Source organism: Hylobates moloch, unplaced genomic scaffold (assembly GCF_009828535.3).
Source record: "Hylobates moloch isolate HMO894 unplaced genomic scaffold, HMol_V3 SCAFFOLD_21, whole genome shotgun sequence".
In the NCBI taxonomy this organism is placed as follows: Eukaryota; Metazoa; Chordata; class Mammalia; order Primates; family Hylobatidae; genus Hylobates; species Hylobates moloch.
The window spans coordinates 39,663,667-39,690,792 of NW_026652296.1; the positions used below are offsets into that span (position 1 = coordinate 39,663,667).

General features: G+C 42.1%; 2 long non-coding RNA genes across 3 annotated transcripts in view; one reads left to right on the top strand and one right to left on the bottom strand.

Annotated features, from left to right (window-relative positions):
* The window catches only part of LOC116461104 (uncharacterized), a 99,124-nt gene extending 86,205 nt beyond the window's left edge, over positions 1 to 12,919 (top strand). Inside the window, exons 4-5 of the long non-coding RNA XR_004245986.2 lie at positions 11,009 to 11,326; positions 12,382 to 12,919. This is a non-coding gene — a long non-coding RNA (uncharacterized LOC116461104). The remainder of the gene's footprint in view (positions 1 to 11,008; positions 11,327 to 12,381) is intronic.
* Positions 6,960 to 27,126, bottom strand: part of LOC116461103 (uncharacterized) — a 49,201-nt gene continuing 29,034 nt past the window's right edge. For both annotated transcript variants that reach the window (XR_004245985.2, XR_004245984.2), the window contains 2 exons: positions 11,003 to 11,138; positions 6,960 to 8,294 (listed from right to left, as the gene is read on the bottom strand). This is a non-coding gene — a long non-coding RNA (uncharacterized LOC116461103). The remainder of the gene's footprint in view (positions 8,295 to 11,002; positions 11,139 to 27,126) is intronic.

A 27,126-nucleotide genomic window follows, 5' to 3' on the forward strand; every position in this document is an offset into this window, starting at 1 on the left:
GAAGGAAGGAAGGAAGAAAAGAAGGAAGGAAGGAAGGAAAGAAGGAAGGAGAGAGAGAGAGTCTGGCACAAATGAGAATTCCCCGATGAGAAAGCAATCCTAGGAATGTTAATAAATTTTTGAATGAAAGTCAAAGCTTGGACTTTTATTGCATGTAAAATTATCCAGTCACTCAAAAATATCTATTGAACAATTTGCCAGTTATTGAGCTATTATCTCTAAGCTCCAAACTTATCCTTTTCTATCCAGCTTTGTAGTGCCAGGGCTAGAACTCTGCATCCACCATTCTGCCCAGCCAGCTGCTCCTTGGGATCCACCAAGAGTGGGTAGTAAAGGGAGACCGTGAGGCTGGGGAAGGGAAAGTGGCCGTCTTCTTCCTGTTCCTGAGTACTTCCTGCTCCTGAATACTTCCTGTTCCTGAGCACTTCCTGTTTCTGATTAGCTCCTATTCCTGAATACTTCCTCTTATTTCTGCATCACTTCCTCAGTGATAACCCAGGCACTGGAAGTTCTTTCCTGTAGCAGCGACTCCATCCAGTTTGCAGTTTTTACAGTATACACAGACCCAGTTTCAATGTGGCCTCACTCAGATATCTGAGTCTCAGCTCCATGGGGCCCCTCCTCTGAGCTTCTACATTTTAATAATTTTCTGTTCTTCCTTCTATTCCCTCAACCCTAGGGGAAGTAGCTATTTCCTGCAGTTGCCACCACCATGATTTCTTAGAGTTCTCTTTTTGCCTTTCTGCGAAGGAACCCACTTAACAATTTTTATATAAAATTATGCCTGTTAAAAGGTATGGTTTTATCTCCTGACTGATGAAAGCACTCACTATGAACCACCACTAAAGCTCTATATTAGGTACAAATCTGGGAGGAAAGAGTCCCCCCTATATAAATGCTGACACATTGCCAAAGGATGAGAAGGTGGCTTTCCTAGATGAATCAGGCTTTGTATGTATGCTGCATTGACCAAATGTTCGGACCAGGGCAGTTTGTGGTTCCCATGGACAGTGTCCCTTAACTCCAAGAAAATGACTTCAGATATCAAGTCCCCCGGGGCTGTCTCTGATGTGCCAGGAGGCAGCATGAATCTTGGACAATGGTGCTATCAATTTTCTGTAAGTCAGCCAGGATGACGGCTTTGCTCAGTAAACAGATTTCTATTTGAGCACTTTCAAAAGCCAGATTCATTCTTTCAAGCGTGGTCGGTGTATGTTTCTGTGCGAGGCAGGTTATTTTATAGCTGCAGAACCAACAGAACATTTCAGATCTCATCAGAATTCCCTGGACGGCTGTAAAATGTCTTCTTTAAATGTCCTCAGGATCCACATGTGAGACTGAACCAGTTTTTCAGGTTGGGAAAGCCAGTGCTGGAAAGAAAGAGGCAGTTTCTGGCAGCCACAGTTAATCAGAGCTCAGCTCCGGCCTCTGAAAGCCACCTCCTTTTCTTCCTGGGTCAGACATATGGGTCATCTTGTTAAGACACATTAACCCCCATGGCTGGTTTTGTCTGTGTCTCCTTCCCACCCTGTCTCCACTAGAATGAACTTCTTGAAAACAAGGCTAGGGTCTTGTTTATGTCTCGGGAGTGCAGCATGGTACCTAGAGCCTAGCTGATGCTCTTGTTTTTCTAGAGCTGGAACAAGCTGAATTGAGCAGATAATTCCTAGTGGAAGTTTTAAGCGCTATGTAGGAACATGACTCCATGCTCTGATAACCACACTCTATAAATTTTTATGGGTACATACATAGTAGGTGTATGTATTTATGGGGTACATGAGATATTTTTACATAGGTATACAATGCGTAATAATCAGATCAGGGTAAATGGGGTACCCATCACCTCAAGCATTTATCCTTTCTTCATGTTATAAACATTCCAGTTATAATCTTTTAGTTATTTTTAAATGTATAATCAAATTATTATTGACTAGTTACCCTGTTGTGCTACCAAATATGAGATCTTATTCATTCTATCAATTATTCAATTGACAGAACATCATTCATTCAATTATATTCTGGTACCCATTAACCATCCCCACTTCCCCTCCCCACTACCCTACCCCCACCATCACTACTCTTCCCAGCCTCTGGCAACCATCCTTCTACTCTCTATCTCCATGAGTTCAATTGATTTAATTTTCAGCTTCTACAAATAAGTGAGAACATGTGAAGTTTGTCTTTCCGTGCCTGGCTTGTTTCACTTAATGCAACCACCTCCAGTTCAATCCATGTTGTTGCAAATGATAGAATCTCATATTTGTATGGCTGCATAGTATTCTCTTGTGTGTATGTACCACATTTTCTTTATCCATTCATCTGTTTATGGACACTTGGGTTGTTTCCAAATCTTGGCTGTTGTGAATAGTGCTGCAATAAACATGGGAATGCAGATATCTCTTCAATACACTGATTTCCTTTCTTTCAGGTATATACCTAGCAGTGGGATTGCTGGATCATATGGTAGTTCTATTTTCAATTTTTTGAGGAACCTCCAAACTGTTCTCCTTAGTGGCTGTGGCTGTACTAATTTACATTCCCACCAACAGTGTACAAGGGTTCCCTTTTCTCCACATCTTTGCCAGCATTCATTACTGCCTGTCATTTGGATATAAGCCATTTTAACTGGGGTGAGAGGCTATCTCATTGTAGTTTTGATTTGCATTTCTCTGATGATCAGTGATGCTGAGCACCTTGTCATATACCTGTTTGCCATTTGTATATTTTCTTTTGAGAAACATCTATTCAGATCTTTTGCCCGTTTTTAATTGAATCACTAGATTTTTTCCTTTTGAGTTATTTGAACTCCTTATATATTCTGGTTATTAATCCCTTGTCAGATGGATATTTCGCAAATATTTTCTCCTATTCTGTGGGTTGTCTCTTCACTTTGTTGACTGTTTCCTTTGCTGTGCAGAAACTTTTTTTTTTTAAGACAGAATCTCACTCTGTTGCCCAGGCTGGAGTGCAGTGGAGCAATCTTGGCTCACTGCAACCTCTGTCTCCCCAGGTTCAAATGATTCTCCTGCCTCAGCCTCCTGAGTAGCTGGGATTATAGGCATGCACCACCACACCCAGCTTATTGTATTTTTAGTAGAGATGGAGTTGCACCATGTTGATCAGGCTGGTCTCGAACTCCTGACCTCAGGCGATCCACCTGCCTTGGCCTCCCAAAGTGCTGGAATTACAAGCGTGAGCCACCACGCTAGGCCAGAAACTTTTTAACTTGATATAGCCCCATTTTTCCATTTTTGCTTTAGTTGCCTGTGCTTTTAGAGTATTACTCAAGAAGTTTTTGGCCAGACCAACGTCCTGGGGAACTTCCCAATGTTTTTCTTTTTGTTTTGTTTTTGTTTTTGTTTTTAGTAGTTTCATAGATTGAGGTTTTACATTTGTCTTTAATCCATTTTGGTTTGATTTTTGAGGGTATAAAGTGACAGGGGGCTAGTCTCATTCTTCTGCACATGGATAGCCAGTTTTCCCAGCACCATTTATTGAAGAGACCGTTCTTTACCCAGTGTATGTTCTTGGCACCTTTGTCAAAAATGAGTTCACTGACCATGTCAGGATTTATTTCTGGGTTCTCTATTCTGTTCCATTAGTCTATATGTCTGTTTTTATACCAGTACCGTGCTGTTTTGGTTACTATAGCCCTGTAGTAGAATTTCAAGTCAGGTAATGTGATTCCTCCAGGATTGTTTTTTCCTCAGGACAACTTTGGCTATTTTGGTTTTTTGTGGTTCCACATATATTTTAGGATTTTTTTTTCTGCTTCTATAAAGAATGTCATTGGTATTTTGATAGGGATTTCATTGAATGTATACATTGCTTTGGATAGTGTAGGCTACAACCTATAATTGGTTTTGCCCTTTCCACTTCTGCCTCCCCTCTTTTTAATCAAAAGAGGGAGAGAGAATGGGCTGGACATTCTTTCCCATCCATGTCCTCAATGAAATGAAAAAGCCTCCAGAAAGAGCTGAGGATAGGAGTACAAGGGCCACCAGTGATCCCAGAAATAGATAGAGGCAGCCCAAGACGAAAGACACCTTCAGGTGAGAACACAATTCTCTATCCACTTCTCTCTCTGTTTAAAATTGAGCCTTTCTTAATAATAAAAATGCAAAATTTTAAAGATCATAAATCATCTTTTTCATCTATGAGATTGATAGTTACTTATTAGTATTATTAACAGTAATACTAATTAATAGTGTTATTAACAGCCAATATATATTGAGATTGACTTTTAAAATTCACCTATAACATTTACAAAGATAAAAAAAATGGAAGGCACTAAACATAATTTAGAATGGGTTTAAAAAAAAAAACTGGCAATACCAAGCACTGGCAAGGACGCAGAGCAACTGGAACTCTCAGAAATTGCTGGTGGAAACGCAGACTGGCTTGGCTGCTCTGGAAGAGGCTTGACAGCTTTTAAAAAGTGAAACATACACTTACTGTGTGACTCAGCAATCCCACTCCGAGGCACCTACCCAAGAGAAATGAAAACTGACGTTCACACAAGAAAACCCTATACATAAATGTTTATGCAGCTGTATTCATAATCAACAAAAACTGGACACAACCCATTTGTCTTAATGGGTAAATGGATAAGCAAACTGTGGTTCACCCACATGATGGAATACCTACCACTCAGCAATAAAAAGGAACGAACTATTGATGCATGCAACAGCTGAATCTCAAAGGCATTATGCTAAATGAAAGTAGAAGCCAGATTCAAAAGGCTGCATATTGTGCGATCTCATTCTTGTAACATTCTAGAAGAGGTAAAACTATAAAGACAGAGATAAGATCAGCAGCTGTCAGGGATGAAGGACGTGTTTGACCACAAACAGGAAGCACAAAGTAGTTTCTGGGCATGAAACTGTATCTTTTCTCCCCAGTTTTACTGAGATATAGCTGACAATTAAAAATTGTATATATTTAAGGTGTGTAACTTGATGATTTGGAGTTGTTCTGTATCTCAATTACAGTGGTGGCTTCACAAACCTATATCTATATTGAAATTCCTACAACCACACAAAAAATGTCAACTTTATTTTATATAAATTTTAAAACTAATAATAATGAGAGATTAAATATTAATAAATATATAAACAAAGATGGGAGGGCTCTCGGAGAAATGGCTGACGCCAGACCTGAGGCAAGGAAAGTGCAAGATGAGTCTGGAGCATCTCGTGCCAGAGAGCAGAGAGGGGCTCAGAGGACACAGGTCCCGCTTGAAGGGGCTGCCACTTGCCAAATTTGGGATGATCTGGCTGTCAAAATGGATAGTTACAGAAATACACTGGATAGAGAAAGAAGCCATGAGTACAATCTGATACTAAAAAAGTTGAGTGATAGAATAAGAAGCTTTTCTTTATAGAAGAGTGATAACTTTTTTTAAAAGTAGAAAGAATGGGAAATGAAACAGCACTTTATAGCCAGCAAAGCAGCAATTGATCCAGGCAAGGATGATCAATAGATTCTAAAATCACTGGGTAAGAGATTGTTGGGAAGCAAGATATTCCATTTCAAAGTATCACCCAGTAGGTCACTTAATAATCACAAAAGATCAGGGTACATTTCCAATGGAGAAATATAGCAGACACCCACTTAACTGAGTGATCAAAGTTAATGTCACAAATTGTGGACAAATTGGCATCTTGTTGTTCCTCCTGATATGACTCCTTGAGAAGGAAGCAACAGCGTCTATATAATATGCCTGCCAACAATATTTATGCTAAATCTAATCCTGAGGCCCAATCAGATAAATCCAGGTCTAAGTACACTCTATAAAACTCTTCAAAATGCCAGTGTCATGAGAGACCACAAAAGGACTGGAGATCTGTTCTGGATTCAAGAGACATGACTGCGAAACTCAATATGTGACCCTTGATTCCATTCTGGATCGAGACAAAATCTGTTAAGTACAGACAGTCCCCAAGTTACAACTGTTCAACTTACAATTCTTCAATTTTACAATGGTGCAAAAGTGATAGGCATTCAGTGGAAACCGTATTGTGAGAACCCATACGACCATTCTGTTTTTCACTTTCAGTACAGTATTCCATACATTACATGTGATATCAAACACTTTATTATAAAATAGGCTTTGTGTTGGATAATGTTTTCCAACTGTAGGCTAATGTAAGTGTTCTGAGCACATTTAATGTAGGCAAAGCTGTTATAATATTCAGCAGATTTAGTGTATTAAATGCAGTTTTACTTACATTTTTTCAACTTATGATGGGTTTATGGGATAATCTCGTTTTAAGTCAAGAAGTGTCTTTATTCAATGATTGCTGTGGATTTTGTATTAGAAAACTGTATTTTAGCAATGTATTTTAGCAGTTCCCAAGTGTACCGATTATATTATGCTTAGGTAAGGGTGTGTCTTTGTTCTTAAGAGACACACACCAAAGTATTTAGGCATCAAGTGTTATGATGCCTATAGATAATTCCAAAGTTTGATACAAACTAATAGAGAGCAGATGTGGCAAAACGTTAACACCAGGTGGATCTACATTGGGTGAAGCACTTACAAGCACACACTGCACTTGTTCCTACAATTTTTTCAAAGGCTGTTTTTTTTTTCCTAAAGAAAAATAAAGGAGAGAAAAAACTGATGAGGAAGCCTAGTATTAACAAGGTCGTGGGGCACTGGAAATTCTCCTGTGTGGCTGTTGGGAGTGAGCGCTGGCACATGCTGCCTGGAGGGAAGTCGGGCACACAGTAAAGCATAAATTGAGCATACACTTTGACCCACAAACGCCACACCCCACCACATTCAGGTTAACTTAGAGAGAACTCACTAAGGTGCAAAGATGTATATGCCCTAAAGTTTCACTGCAATCTTATTTTTTATACCAGAAAAGTAGGAAATAGCTTAATGTCCATCACTGGAAAACTGGTAAGTAAATTATGGTTCATTTGTAGCCTACTGGTCAGGGTCCTAGGCTCTGAGGTCAGATACCCTGGCAGTGCTGATCAATTTTCTTGTGCCACAGCCTCTTCATCTGCTTGATGGGCATAATACAAACTCCTGTTCGGTAGAGTTGTTATGAGATTATGCAAGATCATGTATGTGCCTGGCATATAGCAGGTATGAAATCAGTATTACATACCATTAGCTTTATGTAATTGATAAAAAACAATGAGACCAAACTTTATTTATTGACCTGGAAAGACGCTTCTGTCATAGTGTTGAATGAAAAAGCAGGTCATGGGATAGAGGAGTACAAAGTCTGACTGCACTTATGTAAAAGTACATTTTTAATTTCCATTTGAATATATTCATAGCAAGATGTCTGGAAGACTGGCCACCTAAGCGTTAATAATAGGTCCCTAAGGTGAGGACGCTTCCAGTCTTTTATTTTCTTCTTTGTACATTTCTATATTGTTTGTTTTTTTCTTTTTTTCTTTAATACATGTAACAGTTTTACAATCAGATTCTATTTAATTATAAAAATGTTAATAAATCAGATCCATGGATCTTTCCTGCTCAGACCTGACTTTGTCTGAGGGGTTGACCAGATGCCCTGCTGATTGAGACCCCCCAGAGGCTACTTCCCCAGCTTTGGTACAAGTAGCTGTCCCTTTTCTCAGCCTGAGTGTTCTCTCTGCCAGGCACGCCGGAGGCATTTACGTGTTCAGCTCTTTGCTCTCTCCATGGGGTTATATTTTCCCCACATTTCTACCTCATTTTCACGCAGCCTGCAGCGTGTGTGTGAAGCATGTGTTTGGCTCAGGGGATGACAACACACCTGCAGAGGAGTCACTGAAGCCTACCTTGGGGGGCACTCAGCTCTTTTCTGGGTATTTTCTAAGGGCGTCCACACTGTCCAGCAGAAATCCAGTTTGCAGCACCATTTCCTCCCCAAGCCTGGTTTTCTGCAGCCTGGACCCTCACCAAGGTGCCAGGATTGAGCTGACCACGAGATGGCAGTCTTTCCTTGCATCAGGCTGGCCGAAGCCTGCATCCCCAGACCTGTGTGCTTCTGAATCCAGCTTCTGTGCTGCCCGAAGCAATTTCAGCAAAGAGATTATTGACTAAAGAGAACTTCACTAAAGAAGAGAACAGTAGGATTAAATATTCGGAAACAGAAGAACTCGAAGAAGAAAATACAATTTCCCAACGTCACATGCTCACCCATCCTTCTCCTCTTCAACAAAAGTCACAACAGTTGTGTGTCCATTTGCAGTCTGGGGTAGAATTAGAATTGCCAAGCATCCCAGTGAGGTCTGAATCCACATTCCTTTATTTCTTTGTGCCACTCACAGCCAGATATTGATGTCTGAAAACAAGATACATAAGCTTCATTATTTAAGTGTCTCTTCCTTAAACAAGACCGCTTTAATACTTAACAAGGTAGGGAAGCTACATAATTTAAAATCTATGCGACAAGAAATAAGAAATTATTTGTAGCGGGCTCCAGTTTTACACCCACCAACAAAGAAAGACATTCACAATTTTTTGCCTTCCCAGGGCCCCAAAATACAACACAGGCCTGTTCTCCTGCTCTGGGCAGAAGCCGCAGCTGAAACTGTTCTTTATCAGCTTTTCTTTCTCAATATTTACCAACCAATAAATCTTTTTTCCCCTAAGACAACTGACATTCGAATCCTGTTCATGTGGAGGCTTGTTATCCAAATAATATTAAATAAACTGCTTCATTTTCCACTGAAAAAGTATTAAGATGGATTTTTTTTTATTTGCTGGTCAATATTGCAGAAGAGAGGGGCTGCTCTCATCCATGGGAAGGGCAGCTGCCTGCCTGCAATGAGCACATCTCAATCTCCGAGCCTCCTGCAGAGGTGCCTCCTCTCTGTCCTGTCCTGGAGCCATGAAAGCTCATCTTCAGGCTCCCACAGTCCCTGCTCTGTGGCACCAGCAGTGTCGAGCCTGTCTGTACCATTGTCACGGTCATAACTGAGGACCCCATAGAATGTTGCCAGAGCTACAGGAGTATTTTGCCCATTTTCCAAAGTGGGATAAGTCAGTCTTTTGAGAAAAATTACAATTCTGTTGTTCCACAAGCCAATTCCAGCTTCCTTTTTTTTTTTTTTAGACAAGGTCTCACTCCATCACCCAGACTGGAATGCAGTTGCGTGATCACGTCTCACTACTGTCCCAGGTGATCTTCCCACCTCAGCCTCTCAGGTAGCTTGGGATTACAGGCACACACCTCCATGCCCAGCTAATTTTTTATATTTTTTGTAGAGATGGAGTTTCACCATATTGCCCAGGCTGGTCTTGAACTCTCAAGCTCAAGCAATCCTCCTGCCTCAGCCTCTCGAAGTGCTGGGATTCCAAGCATGAGCCAGGGCGCCCAGCTCAGCTCCCGCTCTTTCCTCTGTCAGAGGGGTGTGTAGTGCCAATGGTCACAGAGCTGGCCAGAGGGGTCAGGAGGGAGGAGGTCCGGGCTTGCTTTTCTGCTAACTTCCTGGGAGGATCAGCAATGAGACTTGCATCTCTGGGCCTCAGTTTCTCCATTCATACAAGGAAATGTTGGACCTGGCTTTCTTTTAAACCTTCCCGTGATGCTACTTATCAAGCATCTGAAATAAAGGAGGAGGCTTTGGAGCTGGCTTGATCTTAGTGGAAATTAAATATCTGAGTCCCTAAAGAAACTTCTAGTGAAGAATAAAAAGCTTTTGAAGATTAATAATAGCAGATAATATTTACGTGGAGATGTCGCTATCCTAGGTACCATTCTAAAGGTTTGGTCATATGATTTAATTTAACTCCCACAACACCCCCATATTCTTGTACCCACTTGACACTCAAGGGAGCTGAAGCACTGAGGGGTGCATGACTTCCCCAGGGATCGCATCGCTTGGAAAGATCAGAAAAATGGGAAGCCAGGTGGCTTGGCTCCAGGGTTCATTCTCTTAACTTCCTAACCCCACAGCTGGCAGCAAGCCCAGGAAACCTCTGAGGGCTGCCGCAGCCCGGGTGGGTTGCAGGGTGGAGCTGGAGCTAGAGGCTCTGGCAGTTGGAGTCATGGGCCCCGGCCTTGAGCACTGCTCTGTGAGTGCTCTTGTCTCTTTCTCTCATTTTTATTTGGCCTTTACTCAGATAGACGTTGCTGGGGTGATAGTCACGCTCATCAATGTACCCAGATTTCTGACATGATTTTATTACTACATAAATAAGACATGAGTAATGTTTCCTCATTAAAAAAAAAAAAAACTCCAAGAATTACAAGTAAGACTAAAAATCCCCTTTGAGCACCACCGCTCTTGGTTTCCTCCTCTCCTACTACAGGAGATACTGTCATCATTTTGGATGTTGCACTACAAATTATTTTCTGTGAGGTATGTTCCCTTAGAAAACCTGTGGTCACACTTTATAGTTTATGAGGTTCTGTTTCCTTCAGCAATGCTATTGTGCTGTGTGTATTATCTGGAAATCGCTTTCCTCGGTCAACAGTGCATCTTGAGACCCTTCCATGTTTCCACTTACAGATATGTCTCATGAGCATCCTATTGTATGAATGAATCTGAGTTTATCTGTCCATCCCCATTTTGACGGCCATTTAAGGCATTTCTAAATTTGTATTTTTCCAGAAATTGCCATAATGTATTTCCTTTCACATACTGCCTCCTGCATGTGTACAAATATTCATTTGGTCTAAATGATGAAAGTGAAATTGCTGGGTATCATCATATTTTATTAAACTGGCATAAATATCATATGAGATTTTTATAAAGGCTCCCCCCAAAAATGTTGGGATTTGAAACTCTATAATAACCTCAAATTGCTGTAAGTGGTAACAAAACATCAGTAAGATTTGAGGGCCATGAGATGCAATAATGGTGAGAGAGGAGTGGGTGATTCCTGTGAATTGTAAGGCTATGCTTTTCCCTTCCACCCAAGAAAGCACAGCAGAATGAAAGAGGGGTGAAAATGACATGAATCATGAAAACTCTTAAATGCATTAGAAATGGAATTTTTTAAGTAACATACTTGCAAACATGGCCGAGATTTGCTGTGATTTACCTGCAGGGTCCGTCCTTCTGCACAACCCATGCTGTCAACCAGGAGCTATTCTGTCCCCACCGACTCAATGAGGCAGCAACCAGTTCTGTACATGAAGATTCCAAGGGATCCCAAATGGCATGTGTTAGAACAGACACTATCCAAGAAGGAAAGGACATATCTGTCAGTCATGCTACAAGTGTCATGCCACCATGGAAGTTGATTGCTAGATACTGGGCTGGCATACACCACATACACACACACACACACACACACACACATGCTGAAGCATCCTCAGAATTCCTGCAACTCCAAGGTTCAAACATCCAAGAAGAATACCATGGGGTGAGGACTGTGTGCTTCGCCAGGCTCTTTGGAGCCTACTTGGTGTCTCTGAAGGACTGGAAATAGAATTTGCTTTTAGTTAAAGGAGCCCTAATACCAGTCTCTGCCAGAATGCCAGAAGTTATAAATCCTCATGCCCAGTCCACCCTCTCTCCAGTGGAGACTCTGTGTGTGTGTGTGTGTGTGTGTGTTTTCCTGCTCAGTGTTTTTTCTTTTTCTTTTTTTTATTATACTTTAAGTTTTAGGGTACATGTGCACAACGTGTAGGTTTGTTACATATGTATACATGTGCCATGTTGGTGTGCTGCACCCATTAACTCACCATTCAACATTAGGTATATCTCCTAATGCTATCCCTCCCCCGTTCCCCCACCCCACAACAGTCCCGGTGTGTGATGTTCCCCTTCCTGTGTCCATGTGTTCTCATTGTTCAATTCCCACCTATGAGTGAGAACACGCGGTGTTTGGTTTTTTGTCCTTGCGATAGTTTGCTGAGAATGATGGTTTCCAGCTTCATCCATGTCCCTGCAAAGGACATGAACTCATCATTTTTTATGGCTGCATAGTATTCCATGTTTTATATGTGCCACATTTGCTTCATCTGATCTTAAGATCAACCTCAGGCTAAAAAACAAAGAGTGAACAAAGTCAGTCTGTATGGAACCCTAACATTCTCTGTCTTGGCACTTCCCCTGCTGAAGACAGCCCACTTCTCTTACTTCTTACACCTGGGTCCCACATATTTTATGGCTTTTTCCTTTGCACTTTTCCCATTCCAACTCTGCCTTCCTGAAAATAGCTTCTGTTTGCTCTCTAGACCTGTGCTAGTCAGTGAGCTGTCCTGGGCACCTGAGCTGGTGCACTGAGGATTTGTGCTGATCTGCAGTGAGATCAGTGGAGATTTGGAGGGCAGCCACTTAGAGACTTTGATACCAATTAAACAGAGTAACTTTAGGTCTGTTAAGTCTAATAATAATTTTAGGCTTGAACTTTAGTGTATATTTTTGTTTTCTTAGTAATTCATTGCCATTGCATTTCTATTTTTATTGTTTTAGAGACAGAGTCACTCTGTAGCCCAGGCTGAAGTGCAGGGGTGCCATCATAGCTCACTGCAGTCTCAAACTCCTGGGCTCAAGTGATCCTCCCTCCTTGGCCTCCAAAGCACTAGGATTACAGGAGTAAGCCACCACACCCAGCCTGTTATTGTATTTTATGAAAATGCTTACCTATGGTGGATTGGAAATGCATTTAAACATGTATTTTTAAGTCAAGATGTCCTCTCTCTGTCTCTTAACTTTCCGTGACTTGACTAGCAGGCATATTCAAGTTACTTCATGCATCATGAAGCAGATGGAACAGGCGGCTCTCTATTCTAGAGATCCCTGGCTGTGAGGGGCTGTCCCTTTGCTAGTGTGGGAGGTCAGCCTGCCTTGCAGAATGAACCATACGGATTCAAAGACTAATCCCAAATATGCCAGGATTGTCATTTTCATTTCATTAGACTTTCTAAGCCCAACATAAGTGTTGCTTATGATGAATGGTTGTGTTCTCTACACCTGGTAGAAAAGAAGCGAAGTTCATGAAAAGGCAGGACAGCAGGTGGTTTGTATGATCATGTGTTTAGATACAGCCACCTGCTTGTAAAGAGGCACCTTGGATCCTTTGGGTTTTTCCTCTCCAGTATTCCAGGAGGAGTGCAATTTTTTAAAAGTCCACATGTGAAGACTTTGCCTTTTGAATAAGACCTCCAAGAGTAACCAAGATTTTGCAAGGTTTGTCCCAGCCCTTGAGGGCAAACGTGACCAAACATTTGCTTGAACTGATGCTCCAATTGTCTGTTGCTGGGTACCAAACCTCCACAAAACCTGGTTGCTTAAGCCCACAGCAAGTTTGTTTGGTTCCTGAAGATGCCATTTGCATAAGGCTCTGTAGGAAGAGTGCATCTCTGCTCTACTAGGCATCAGCTGGGCAGCCCAAAGGTTGGAATGGAGAAAGCCCCTCACTCATGGCTGGTGCCGGCTCTGGGGAGATGCAAACAGGTGGGACTGGACCAGCAGGGGGTCCTCCCTGACCCCAGCATCTCTCTCTGTCCTTGTGTGGTCGCTCCACATGGTCTCTCTAGCACAGCAGCTTCAGGGCAGTTGGACTTCCCATGTGTGCCAGGCTCCCAAGGCACTTGACCCAAAGTGAGAGCCATGAGGAAACCCTACCACCTTCCATGGCATAGCCACAAGGTCACACATTCTATTCACCAAGGTAGTCAACAAAGCCATACCCTTGCAACAAAGTGCAAGGGGAGGGAAACAGACACTACCTCTTGTTGCGAATGAGGCAAGGTTCTGGAAGAGCATGTGGATCAAAAATACTGATGCAACTGCCTTTGAAAAATACAGTCTATCACCACAGATACACAGCTACAGAAGAAAAACGTGCAAGGAGTCCACTGAGAGTGTCGAGCAAGGCTAGGTGTGAAGGTGCTCGAGTGGCGGTCAGCTCTGCTTCTCCAGCTTTGATGCCTGCGGTGGCCCAGATGTAGCTGAGAATCCCCCAACCCACTGTGGTCATGGCAGGCACTTGAAGCCATCTCTTCAAAGAAGAATGAATTGATGGGATTCTTTGCTCTTTCCCACACATTCCACATGCATGTCTGGGGTCAGAGTTATTGTCTGTGGCTCTGACACCAAGCCCAGCTAAATGAGTGGTCTGTCCTGACCTGGCGGGGCCATCCAAATCAAGAGCCCCTGCCTCCATGCAGCCCTCCTTGATCCTCCTCCTCCGGCAGGATGCAACATCCCATCTTTTGTGCCACAGCTGGACCCTCCCATAAGCTCTCTATCCGAGTGTGTTAGCACGTCAGTGCCCTGAGTCATTGGCTTGTGTTCCCCGAATAGCCCATAAGTCCCTCAAGGCCTGAGGCCACATCAGCTGTTTGTCATATGCCTCACTGTGCCTGGCGCAGTGACTAGCACACACAGGCCAAGGACTTTTGACTGCTGTATGACAAGAAAAGAACAGGCGAAATTCAGGGATTTCAAGCTGTTTGTTTTGTTTTCATAAAGAGAAGTTGAAATTTTATTTGGTTTGTATTTCTTTCATTGGGAAACTCACTCATATACACACACTTATATGCATCCCTGATGTGGTAAACATGCATTTTTATGTCAGTGTGTATGTCTGTGTGTAAACGTGTGTATGTATATGTGCATATTTTGTGTAAGAATAAGTCTGTGACTGTGTGTATAAGTGTACAAAAAGTGTGTATGTCTGTATATAAATGTGTTTGTGTGGGTGTGGAAATATTTTTGTGCATGAGTGTGCACGTGTTTGTGTGTGTCTACATTGGTTGTTCATGTGTGCTTGTGTGTAAATGTATGTATGTCTGTGTGCATATGTATTTATGTTTTTGTCTATGAGTACATATTTGAATGCATGAATATATGTATGGTTGCATGTGTGTCTACACATGTGCATGTGTATTTGTGTGCGTGTGTGTCTCTGAGAACATGCACAAAATCACCCATCCAAGAGGCTGGCAGTGGGTCTCTAGGCCTGGGCCAGGAGGCATCCTGCCTGCATTGGTGATTCCTCCAGCGTCCCAGGGAAGCCATCCTCACTTCCTCTCCGGGACGAGGAGCTAAGCAGAGGTCAAGTGACTTGCCCCAGACCCCACAGCAAGTCGGTGGCGGCTCTGCGAGGGTCTGATTGCCAGGCTCACGCCCCTCTGCAGGCCGAGCTGCCTCGCTGTGGCATGTTGGCACCCGGCCCAGGCCGCGCCGCCCGGCTCTGAGAGCTCCCATTGTGGCCGAGAAGTGGCCGAGTGCCATGGCCCGGCATCCGCAGGTGACGGCAGAGGGAGGAGTGACTCCCGAGGCGACAGGAAAAGGGCACCCCTCATTTTGTGTGGCTAAAGGGTTGGAAATAACAGACGTGTAAAAAGGGGAGGGGGAGAGAGGAAACCAAAGCTAATGAGGAATAATGAAGACGTGGAGAGGGACACACACGGAGAACGGTGGGAGCCGTGGGCAACGCGAGAACCCCGCACTCACACAGCAACAGGAAGCAGAGCCAGCCGGAGGCCGCCGGCTCAGGAAACGTTTTGTTTCCTCCTTTAATTGGTGACCCCGCTCAGAGTTGCTGGAAATGGGCACAGCCCGAGAGACTCGAGTGTGGCTGTGGCAAACAATGGGCTGCTGAATGGCCTGGAAAGGCAGCCAAGAGTGGGCGCAGTCCCAGCGCCAGTGGATCTTAGAGTGGCTCTGCTGGGCACAGAAGGAGGGCTCTGAAATGCTCCCGAATTGTGCTCCCAGCTGGGCTCTCCTGGAAACCCACCTGCACAGACGTGCCCGTGAATGGGAGAGCTCTCCACGAGGGATGCCCAAACGCCACTGGAAATAGAGTCACATGAAGAAAACTGCATTCACCGGAGCATGTCTCATCTAGTGTGGCCAAAGGAGATTTTTTAAAATAAGCTTCTAGGGGTAGGGAATCAGAGTTCCCAGTAGTCAAGCTTAGGTAACTACAGGTGGTCAATGAACTTCTACCTAGAGCAGATGGTGCTGGCTAAGAACTGGCATTTGTTTTGTGGGCCGGGGCCTGTGAGTTAGAGACTGGGCAGTCACCTGGGACGGCCAAGGACCTGTCAAGCCACCACCAGCCATTGCTGTCCAGCACCCCTCCCAGATACCTCTCCTCAAATGAACAAATATTGAAACATCAGTTGAAAGGAACACCAAATTATTTCCCATACCTGGGCTTGGCCAAAAGCAGGACTTGTTCTAATACCAGGAAAATTAATCCAAAGTAGAAATCTTAAAAAAGGGACAAATTGTAGATAGAGACAGGGCATACTATTTGTCTTCCTCTTCTCCTAAGACACCTTGAACATGGAGGAATCAAGGAATAAAAATCTCTTAAGAGCGAAGGATAACAGTAAGGAAACCAACAAGCAAAAGATGAGAGGTTTCTAAAAAATAATGCTGGGCCTGAGTGGCTTGAGTATGTTGATGAACAAGCCTGTGTGAGGGAAACGGTGGCTCAGAAGGCACAGGAGGGGACAGCAGGGAAATGGCCATCCTGCCAGCAGGACACAGGCTCCTCAGCCAGCAGACCAGGGCTGAGCAATTGAGGAAAAGGGACTGCAAAAGAGGAGAGGAATTAAAAACGTACTCCCAACCCACTGCACCATTCATTTCTTACGCCCTGCCCTACTTTTCCTCCAACTCTGAGCACAAAGAGGGCAGGCCGCCCACCCAGCTTGTACCTCTGGCTCCTGGGGAAGAGAAAGACAACAGTGACAACAAAGCTTTCTTTTCTAAATTGAACGTGCTTTCTAGGAGTTAAGATCCAGGACTCCTAGAGTGTGTAAAAGCACCCATGGCCATGCCCTCCTCATTCTGGCCTTTAGGGGTTCCCAGGCCCAAAACCTCCTTGCCTGCCTCTTCTCTCTAATGTGAAGCCTATCAGTCAGTTAGCCCTGCCCTCATTCAGGCGCCTCACCCAAGCCACACAACTAATAGCAGCAAAAGTGCACACCAGTTACCTAGAAAAATGGATCCATGTCCTCCTTCTTAAAAATGAATACCATATTCGCCAGGAATATGGAGAATACTAACTACTACACAAAGCAGAAGCACCAAACAAACAGAACTACACAACACCAGAGGAAACAAACACCATTCAGGCAACCAAAGAAGAAATTAAGAAAAAAAAAAAACCCCTAATTAATGACCTCAGAAGGATTTGAGATTATATCACATCTACAAAACAAGAATGAAATGCTCTAAAAAAATGAACAAAAAATAAGAAAGAGCTCTTGGAAATTAAAAATATGTTTTCTGCACCAAAAGCAATGGCAACAAAAGCCAAATTGACAAATGGGATCTAATTAAACTAAAGAGCTTCTGCACAGCAAAACAAACTACCATCAGAGTGAACAGGCAACCTACAGAATGGGAGAAAATTTTTGCAACCTACTCATCTGACAAAGGGCTAATATTCAGAATCTACAATGAACTCAAACAAATTTACAAGAAAAAAACCAACAACCCCATCAAAAAGTGGGCGAAGGATATGAACAGACACTTCTCAAAAGAAGACATTTATGCAGCCAAAAAACACATGAAGAAATGCTCATCATCACTGGCCATCAGAGAAATGCAAATCAAAACCACAATGAGATACCATCTCACACCAGTTAGAAAGGCGATCATTAAAAAATCAGGAAACAACAGGTGCTGGAGAGGATGTGGAGAAATAGGAACACTTTTACACTGTTGGTGGGACTGTAAACTAGTTCAACCATTGTGGAAGTCAGTGTGGCAATTCCTCAGGGATCTAGAACTAGAAATACCATTTGACCCAGCCATCCCATTACTGGGTGTATACCCAAAGGATTATAAATCATGCTGCTATAAAGACACATGCACACATATGTTTATAGCATCACTATTCACAATAGCAAAGACTTGGAACCAACCCAAATGTCCAACAATGATAGACTGGATTAAGAAAATGTGGCACGTATATACCATGGAATACTATGCAGCCATAAAAAATGATGAGTTCATGTGCTTTGTAGGGACATGGATGAAACTGGAAACCATCATTCTCAGCAAACTATCGCAAGGACAAAAAACCAAACACCGCATGTTCTCACTCATAGGTGGGAATTGAACAATGAGAACACATGGACACAGGAAGGGGAACATCACACACCGGGGACTGTTGTGGGGTTGGGGGAGGGTGGAGGGATAGCATTAGGAGATATACCTAATGCTAAATGACGAGTTAATGGGTGCAGCACACCAACATGGCACATGTATACATAGGTAACAAACCTGCACGTTGTGCACACGTACCCTAAAACTTAAAGTATAATAATAATAAAATAAAATAAATATGTTTTCTGGTTTTGAAAATCAGATGGAAATGTTGAGAAATAATGTCAAGGTAATTTCCTGGAATCCAGAGCAAATATACAATGGACAAAATCATAATAGAGAAGGTACAATGCATAGAGAATCAATTCAGGAAAATGATCTGAGCATTAGCAGTTTCAGATGAAATGCGGGGGCATGGGGGTAGTGGAGAGGGGATTATCAAAGACATGCAATGAGAGAAGAAAGGCTGCCAGAGAATTTAATCTGAATCTCCATCTTTAAATGGCCCACAGCCTGCCAGCAAAATGAGTGAAAAAGGATTCAGAACTGTGTACATAGTTATGAAATATCAGAATCCCAAGGACATAATGAAAATATAAAATGCTTAAAGACAGAAAACTTAGATCATATACAAAGGGTTGAGGCTCATACTAACATCAACAATACTGGGTGTTATTAGCCAATGCAGAAAAGTATTCAAGTTTCTATCAGAAAGTTAATTTACAATAATTTTATACTCAAATTAATGTATGCAAGAATTTTATACCCAACAAAACTATTATTAAATCTGAGATAAAATAAGCACATTTTTAATAATTCAAGGACTCAAAAAGTAAATCTCCTAATATCTTTTTCACAGAAATTACTTAAGGCTGTGCCACCACAAAAGAAGAATAAAAATTAATAGACTGAAAGAGTCATATACAAAAAAACAGTAGAATGAGCCCTAAAGTGCAACTAAAAGAAATTCAAGGGTGAGAGTTATAAAGTAGATCTATAAAGCAAAACTACAAATCAGAACAGAAAATAAGTAGGCTCCACAAAGAATATATTCATGAAAGACTGGGAAGAAACCAACTGATAGAATCAGTAAGAAGTTTAAAAGTAGCTGTGACGTGGTGACATATCTCTGCAAGAAAAAAATATATAGTAGTTTTCCCTCATTCTCAATGAATATGTTCCAAGAACCCCAGTGGATACCTGAATCCACAGATGGTACTAAACCCTATGTATGCCGTTTCTTCTACACATACCTATAATAAAGCTTAATTTATAAATTAGGGACAGTAAGAGATTAACAACAAAAACTAATAATAAAATAGAAAAAGTATAACTATATATTGTAATAAAAATTAGGTAAGTGTGTTCTCTTTCTTTCTCAAAATATAAAAACAGTTGACTGCAGGTAACTGAAACTGCAGAAAGCAAAACCTGGGATAAAAGGAAGAGTACTAGGGAAACAAAACTGCACAAGAGAATCAAGCTCGCACTGCAAAACAGACTACACTGTGACATGATTGTGAGAAATCAATGGTGGGTAAAAAGGGGACTCTATTTGCCCTTGGTGCTAGAAACATCCTCCTTTGAGTGATGTAGGATTCTTGGCATGGAACTCATGAGGAAGGAAAGGCAAAACCACTTGGCCCTGCAATTCTCGATAGATATAAAGGCATAATAATGTATACTTAGTTTATTGGTTTTCAACTTTTAGAAACAACTTATAAGGAAAAAGTATCCCAAGATTATTCAAATGTTATTACAGAATGTAAATGTTAGCAATGTAAACACTGTAAAAGTGAAGACAACTAAAAATACATATAGAAAAGTAGAGAAAAGGTGGAAGAGAAAGGAGGGGAAATATCTGATCTTAGACTGAAAATAATCAGAAATACAAACTACCATCAGAGAATACTATAAACACCTCTACGCAAATAAACTAGAACATCTAAAAGAAATGGATAAATTCCTGGAAACATACACCCTCCCAAGACTAAACCAGGTGGAATTCAAATCCCTGAATAGACCGATAACAAGTTCTGAATAGTTCAACCATTGTGGAAGACAGTGTGGCGATTCCTCAAGGATCTAGAACCAGAAATACCATTTGACCCAGCAATCGCATTACTGGGTATATACCCAAAGAAATATAAACCATTCTACTAAAGACACATGCACACGTATGTTTATTGCAGTGCTATTTACAATAGCAAAGACATGGAACCAACCCAAATGACCATCAATGATAGACTAGATAAAGAAAATGTGGCACATATACACCATGGAATACTATACAGTCATAAAAAGGATGAGATCATGTCCTTTGCAGTGACGTGGATGAAGCTGGAAGCTGTCATCCTCAGCAAACTAACACAAGAACAAAAAAACAAATAGCACGTGTTCTCACTCATAAGTAGGAGTTGAACAGTGAGAACACATGGACACGGGGAGGGGAACAACACACACTGGGGCCTGTTGAGGGGTGGGGGCAAGGGAAGGGAGAGCATTAGGACAAATACCTAATCCATGTAGGGCTTAAAACCTACATGATGGGTTTGTAGGTGCAGCAAACCACCATGCCACATGTATACCTATGTAACAAACCTGCATGTTCTGCACATGTATCCCAGAACTTAAAGTAAAATAAAATAAAAAAGAATTAAGATATAGTGTCTGTACTTGATGGAACAAGAAATAGAAATCCATATATTTTGATTAAAATTAACTATAAATTTAAAACTAAATCTTTGTTTGGGCTAACCCAGAGGCAGATCCTAAATTAAGGATTCAGCCACAGGTGGTTTATTTGGAAGGTGAAGAAAACATCGGTAGAGGAATAGGGAGGTGGGATAGGGAAAGGAAGCAGCCTTGAAAGGGCCCATTATCAAGCCTGCCATCCCTGTGGGTGATCGCTGCACAGGTGGGAAGTCAAGCTCAGATCAACAAATGCAGGTGCAGCCAGCTGGAAATCGGGCCAGTGTGCCCCTGAAGTGGTAAGAGCAGTGGGATATGGATATGGCAACAACAGACGCCATGTATGTCTATTACAAATTAGAAAGAGAGACACATTTCCAAGTAGGCATGTGCTGTGCCATAGTCTAGGACATATCTAGGTAATAGGTGATGCCAAAGCAGAGGGAGGTGAAACTTAATGCTTAGAAGAGGGGATAGAGGAGATAGGCTGATTCACCCTGAGGAACCAGTTCAGGCTAAGGGATTGGAGGAGCAGCTATTAAAGAAAGGGGGTTGAGGTCTAAAGATCTTATGAAGAAGGTGGAAAACTTCAGAGGGGAGCTGACTGAGTTCAGTTTAAGGAGCAGCCAGAATGCTGAGGGGAGGGAAAGGGAAATGGAGTAAGAGAGTGGAGTGGGAAGGGATTGGGGCTGCCTTTCTATTTCCCCGGAATTAGGGCTACCTTCCTCTTTTCCCAGCAGTAATTCTAACTCGGATTTGCAACCACTTGCAGCCACTTCTGATGCTGAAAACCCTACCTCTGGCTAAGAGTAAGCACTCAATCAATATTTGCTGAATGGCTGAATGAATGAATGTGAACCCTATCGGAGTATAACCAGATATTTCAACTGCAAAACACCCTCTATGAACTGAAGCTGGTTGCACCTTGTGAGGTGCCTGGTTGAGACATTTTGTTTTACCATAGCCATTCTGCTGTTAATAATAACCACAAACATACAATAAACCCCTATGTCTTCGATCTGAGAAAAGGATTGGAGTGTATGTAGTTATTTGGGAGATGACTTCAATAAATATGGGTAGAGGAGTGAGGAAATAAGGCAGGGAAGAGTGCCAATGAGCAAGTTAGTGCTATGAGCAATGGAGGCACAGTCCTTCTAGCTTGGGAATTTGGGGAGATGGTGTAGAACATGAAGGTGGATTGTTGATCCACAAATTCCCATCCACCATGGTTGAGAGCTGCTTCCAATGGATCAACCCTTTCCTTCTCCCCCAGCCCCACTCCACCCAATCCCCACCTCCAGCCCTCCCTACCCACAGTAGAGCTTGCTTCCCAAGCCCCAGGAAGCCCCAGGTGGAGACGTGCATATATGCTTGAGGAGGAAGCCATTGATAGTGAATGCTGAGGGGATATGAACAGGGCACTGACTGCATTTGCTACAGATTACTGAATGCCAGGCACACTGAACAATAAAAAGAAAAAGAAAAGAGCTAGCTGGACTAAAAAACTGAATGAAAGCCAATATATCAAGAATATAATGAACAAGCGGGAGAATGGTAAGATTAAGCCAGAAAAGCAGTAAGAATCACGGAGGGCCCTGTCAGCCAAGTGTATTAATTGGGATTGGCTACACTATGCCAAGCAGTAACAATTGGGAGGAAGAAAAAAAGAGCACAGATATCAGGGGATAGAAAAAATCTGGAAGTTATAGTGAACCCTAAGCTCAATAAAAGTTATAAAGGTAGCATGTGAGGATGATGCCCTTAGGAGCACTTGCACATGTATGAAATGTGGGGGTCAGGGATCAGCCCTTTTGTTTTAAGCAGGCTTGGTTGAACTCTAATTGTGTCTAGATTTAGTCTTCTCACTTTCCTGTGTGTGGAAAAACAGTAGAGGAGATTTGGCAAAGAGCAATGAAGAAAGTAGAGTTTGCATAACCAGCCCAGAAAAAGAAAGACAAAATAGCTGTCTACGAGCTTATCGATGTTTATTGTGAAAGGAACCCCAGCCAGAGGTCGCTTCATTCACAGGAGAGACGGTGAATAGAACCCTGAGGTGTGATTATCTCTGTCCTCAGAATCCCCATGATGCAGTCCATGCCACCTTGATCATCATCTCGGTGGTGTTCAGTGTTCCCCTGCATTGGTCCAGGGTACCTTACTGGACCAACAATTCAGTTCAAACTTCCTTCAGCTTCCCCATGGAGTCATGGGAGATTTTTAGGGGCTTCCCTGCCCCTAGTTGCAGCCCCTCCCCTCTAAAAGCTCTGATAGCAGGAGAAAATACCACGTTTGAGTAGTTTGGATGTTTGCCAATCTAAAGATGAGGAATTGATAAGACAGGGACATGGAACCCTTTCTGTTTTTATAATTCCATGGGCACTAAACTGTAGTCATGAGTCAGAATCCTACATTTTTCATTAAGGCTCTGTAGAGAAATCTCCAAAAAGATTTCTGTCTCCTGACTTTTTCGGTCCAGTTTCCAAATATCTTCATCAGCGGTCAGGAGGAAAGAATGTAGTTTAAACAATAAGAATAATATTAGTAATAATAATCACTGTGAGCTTTCATCAAGTACTACTAAACAGCAGATGCTGTGCTGCACATCTGTTCCCATATATCTACTGTTGCATAAATAAACTACTCAAAAATTTGGTGGCTTTTTAAAAATATCATTTATTTAGTTTATGAATCTGGCATGTCAGCCTGGACCAGTGGGGAACATCATCTTTGCTTCATCTGGTGTCAACTGGGGAAGCTCAAATGGAGACTAGGAGTTCATTTCCAGGATTCTTCAGATCTGTGGCTGGTGAGTTGGTGCTGGCTGAGAGCTCAAGCAGGGTGGGAGGCCAGGATTCTCAGTTTCTTTCTTTCTATTTTTTTTTTTTTTTTTTTTTTTTTGAGACGGAGTCTTGCTCTTGTCGACCAGGCTGGAGTGCAATGGCAGAGTCTCAGCTCACTGCAACCTCCGCCTCCTGAGTTCAAGTGATTCTCCTGCCTCAGCCTCCTAAGTAGCTAGGATTACAGGTGCTCACCACATTTTTGTATTTTTAGTAGAGACAGAGTTTTGCCATGTTGGCCAGGCTGGTCTCGAACTCCTGACCTTATGATCCACCCGCCTCAGCCTCCCAAAGTGTTGGGATTACAGGCATAAGCCACCATGCCTGGCCTCTCAGTTTCTTTCTGTGTGGGCCTCTCCATGAGCTGCTTGGGCTTCCTCACAATATGATGGCTGGTTTCAAAAACAGGACAAGAGGACCAGGTAAGAACTGCATCACCTTTTATGACCTAGCCGTAGATGTCACATAGTGCCATTTCCACCATACACGTGAGTTCAGATTTAAGATGGTGGAACACAGAGCTCATCTCTTGATGAGAAGAGTATCAAAATCACATTGTAAGGCAACCATGGGGATTGAAAATATTGTTGTGGCCATTTTTAGAAAACACAATCTCCCACAGAGGCATTATTCCATTTAATTCTCATGGCATCCCTGTAAGGCAGATAGTGTTAGCCATCCCTTTACCAATGAAGAGACAAAGAACTTTTGTTACTTGCCTCTGATCAAAGCACTATCATGTGACAGACCTAACCTCAATTATCTGTGGCCCCCAATCCTTCCTCTTTAAATGCTATTCTATGCCATCTTCCACAAAACAGCTACAACTTCTGACTTGGAGCAATGGAATTAGTCAACTCTGTCACTTAGCTTTGTGATTTAGAGTCCATTCTCCACATGTCTTTGGTTCTCAGTTGCCTTTTATATAAAATGGGAGCTAAGAATAGCTCCTTGTTAATAACCTCTAAGTCTGTTTCATGATTAGATAAGATAACAAAAGTAAAGAGTGATGCATAGCCTAATAGGTGATCTTAAATATTTGGAGATATTAAATCTCAGGTAGTTAGTATTACTTAACATTCAGTAGAACTCTTAGAGTGACCACCTTTCTGATAATTTCAGTTAGTACCCTGCTGTATCAGTTAGGTTGACATTGGACTTCTAGTCAGAGACACAAAATAATAGTGGTCCAAAGAGATGAGCTGTTTGTTATCACTCACATTAAAGTTTGGAGATATTCCATGGCTGGTTAGAAGGCTCCCCTGTATCGTCAGTCCCAGGTTACTGCTCTTTTTTTCCTGCCATCTGTAGACTACAGCCTCCATTTTCAAGTTATCTCATGGTCACAAGATGGCTTCTGAAGCCATCCACTATATCCAAGTCCAGGAACAGAAAAAGGAGAAAGGGGCAAGAGCAAAAAGGTAACTCCCAGTTGAATAATCCCTTTAGTGATCTTTCCCAGAAGTTCCACCCAGTAACTCCTCCTCATGTCACATTGGCCTACTTTCTTCTCAAGGGAGATTGGAAAACATAGTTTTCCAGGTGGATGCATTATAGTAGAGATTCTATTAGTAAACAGGGGACCATGATAGTGGACATTGTAGGTGACATGTCATCTACAATAGCCTGTCACTGCTCTGTCCTCCTTAAGTGTTGTCCTACTCTACCCTATCCTGCTCCACTGTTGCATTAAAAATAACTCCAAAAAATAATGGCTTAAGGCAACATTTTTTTTCTCACAAATCTGTATTTGGGGCAGGGTTTTGTGGGGATGGCTCATCTCTGCTGCATACAGTATCAGCTGGGGTAATTCAGTGGACCACTGGAGGATCGACTCACTAACATGCTTGTTAGCTGAGATCCCAGCTTGGTCGAAGGCTGAGCTCCTTGGCTCCTCTCTATGGGACCTAGGCTTCTTTACAACATGGTGACTGGGTTCTAAGGACAAGGATCCTGAGAGAGAGTCAGGCAAAAGTTGTATAACCTTTTACTTCCCAGCCTTGGAAGCTGCATAGCACCATTCTCACTATGCATAATTCACTGAGGCCATTGCAAAGGCCCACCTGAGTGGATGCTATTTCTTGATGGGGGAGTGGCACAGTCCTGAAAGAGCACGTGAAATGGAAAATATTGCTGCAGTCATTTTTAGAAAATAACATTTTCTGTGATTAAAAAAATCAAAATTACAAATACAGTTTTCTCCTACACTAGGCTGTATCATCTCAAGATTTCAATCAACGAAACACCCCTCCAACAGGATGATGTTATACCATCCTGAGATTAATTTAAATTTGAAGGTAACAATTCCACTGGAAATCATTCTTGTCCTTAGGCGGGCTCTAGTTTGAAACTCACTGAGGTATGGCCTAATTTACAATCAAAACTCATGAGACAAGTGATATGAGATTGAATTCTCAACAGCTACAGGCAAGTGGTAGTCTTCCTAGGATAGCATAGTGTAGGATTGAGCTAGGATAGAAAAGTGAAAGGTTTATGTGGACAAACAAAAATGCCTAGTGACCAAGAACCATTTACCTTCTTCATCAACCCACTGAGAAAATTTTCCAAAAGCCCTCAGATTAGGGCATGTCCTACAACCACTAAATTGAATTTGATTCAACTGATTGGAAAGGCAAACATCAAAAATTCTCTAGCTAAGTTCAATAACTTTTAGCAAAAGCATGACCTTCAAATGTTGTTGGACATACTCTGAATAAGAAATGAGATTTATATCACAATGTAATACACATATGCTTTTAATATTGATATAAAACAATTTTATAAAATAATTCTTACACTTACCATATATAACAACCCTCATATTTTCTATTTTACTCTATTTTGTTCTAGTCTGTTCAATTTCATTAGTTAAAAAATCAAAACTGCCCATAATCCAATGAACTGATTTCACAGCCTACTAATGAATTACGGAAATCATTTGAAAAATATTGAGCTAAGCTAGGCATGGTGGCTCACACCTGTAGTCCCAGCTACTCAGGAGGCTCAGGTGGGGAAACTGACCCAATTGTCCCATAGAATTGATGTTCACTGGCTTTTTTTTTTTTTTTTTGGATAAACATAGAAATATACTTTCTTGGTCTTAAAGCTTGAAATGCATTTGTCTTATCTGAGTTCCTTCCTCAGAAAACCAACTGTCAGACCTTGCAGATGGTATCAAGGAACTGAAACTCACCAGATCACTGCATCTAGACAATGAGACACCAGATCCCTCACCCATCATGATTGCCAAACTGACCACCTGCTTCCTGTAGACCAACTCCTCTTCCTTACCCCTCCATAATTCCTGTTTTCCTACACTTAGTTACATTCCTACCCTATGATATAAATGCCCAATTGTAGTTGGTCAGCGAGACAGATCTGAGACTGAGATTTCCTTGGCTGCAGAACCCGATTAAAGCCTTCTTCCTTGGCAATACTCATTGACTCAGTAATTGGCTTTCTGTGCAGCAAGCACCAGCACCTAGAACAAACTGGTGTTTTGGTAACAGCAAGAGGATCACTTGAGCCCAGGAGTGAAAGACAAGCCTGGGCAACAAAGAAAAAGCCTGTTTCTTAAAAAAAAAAAAAAAAAAAAAGACATAAAGAAAGAAAG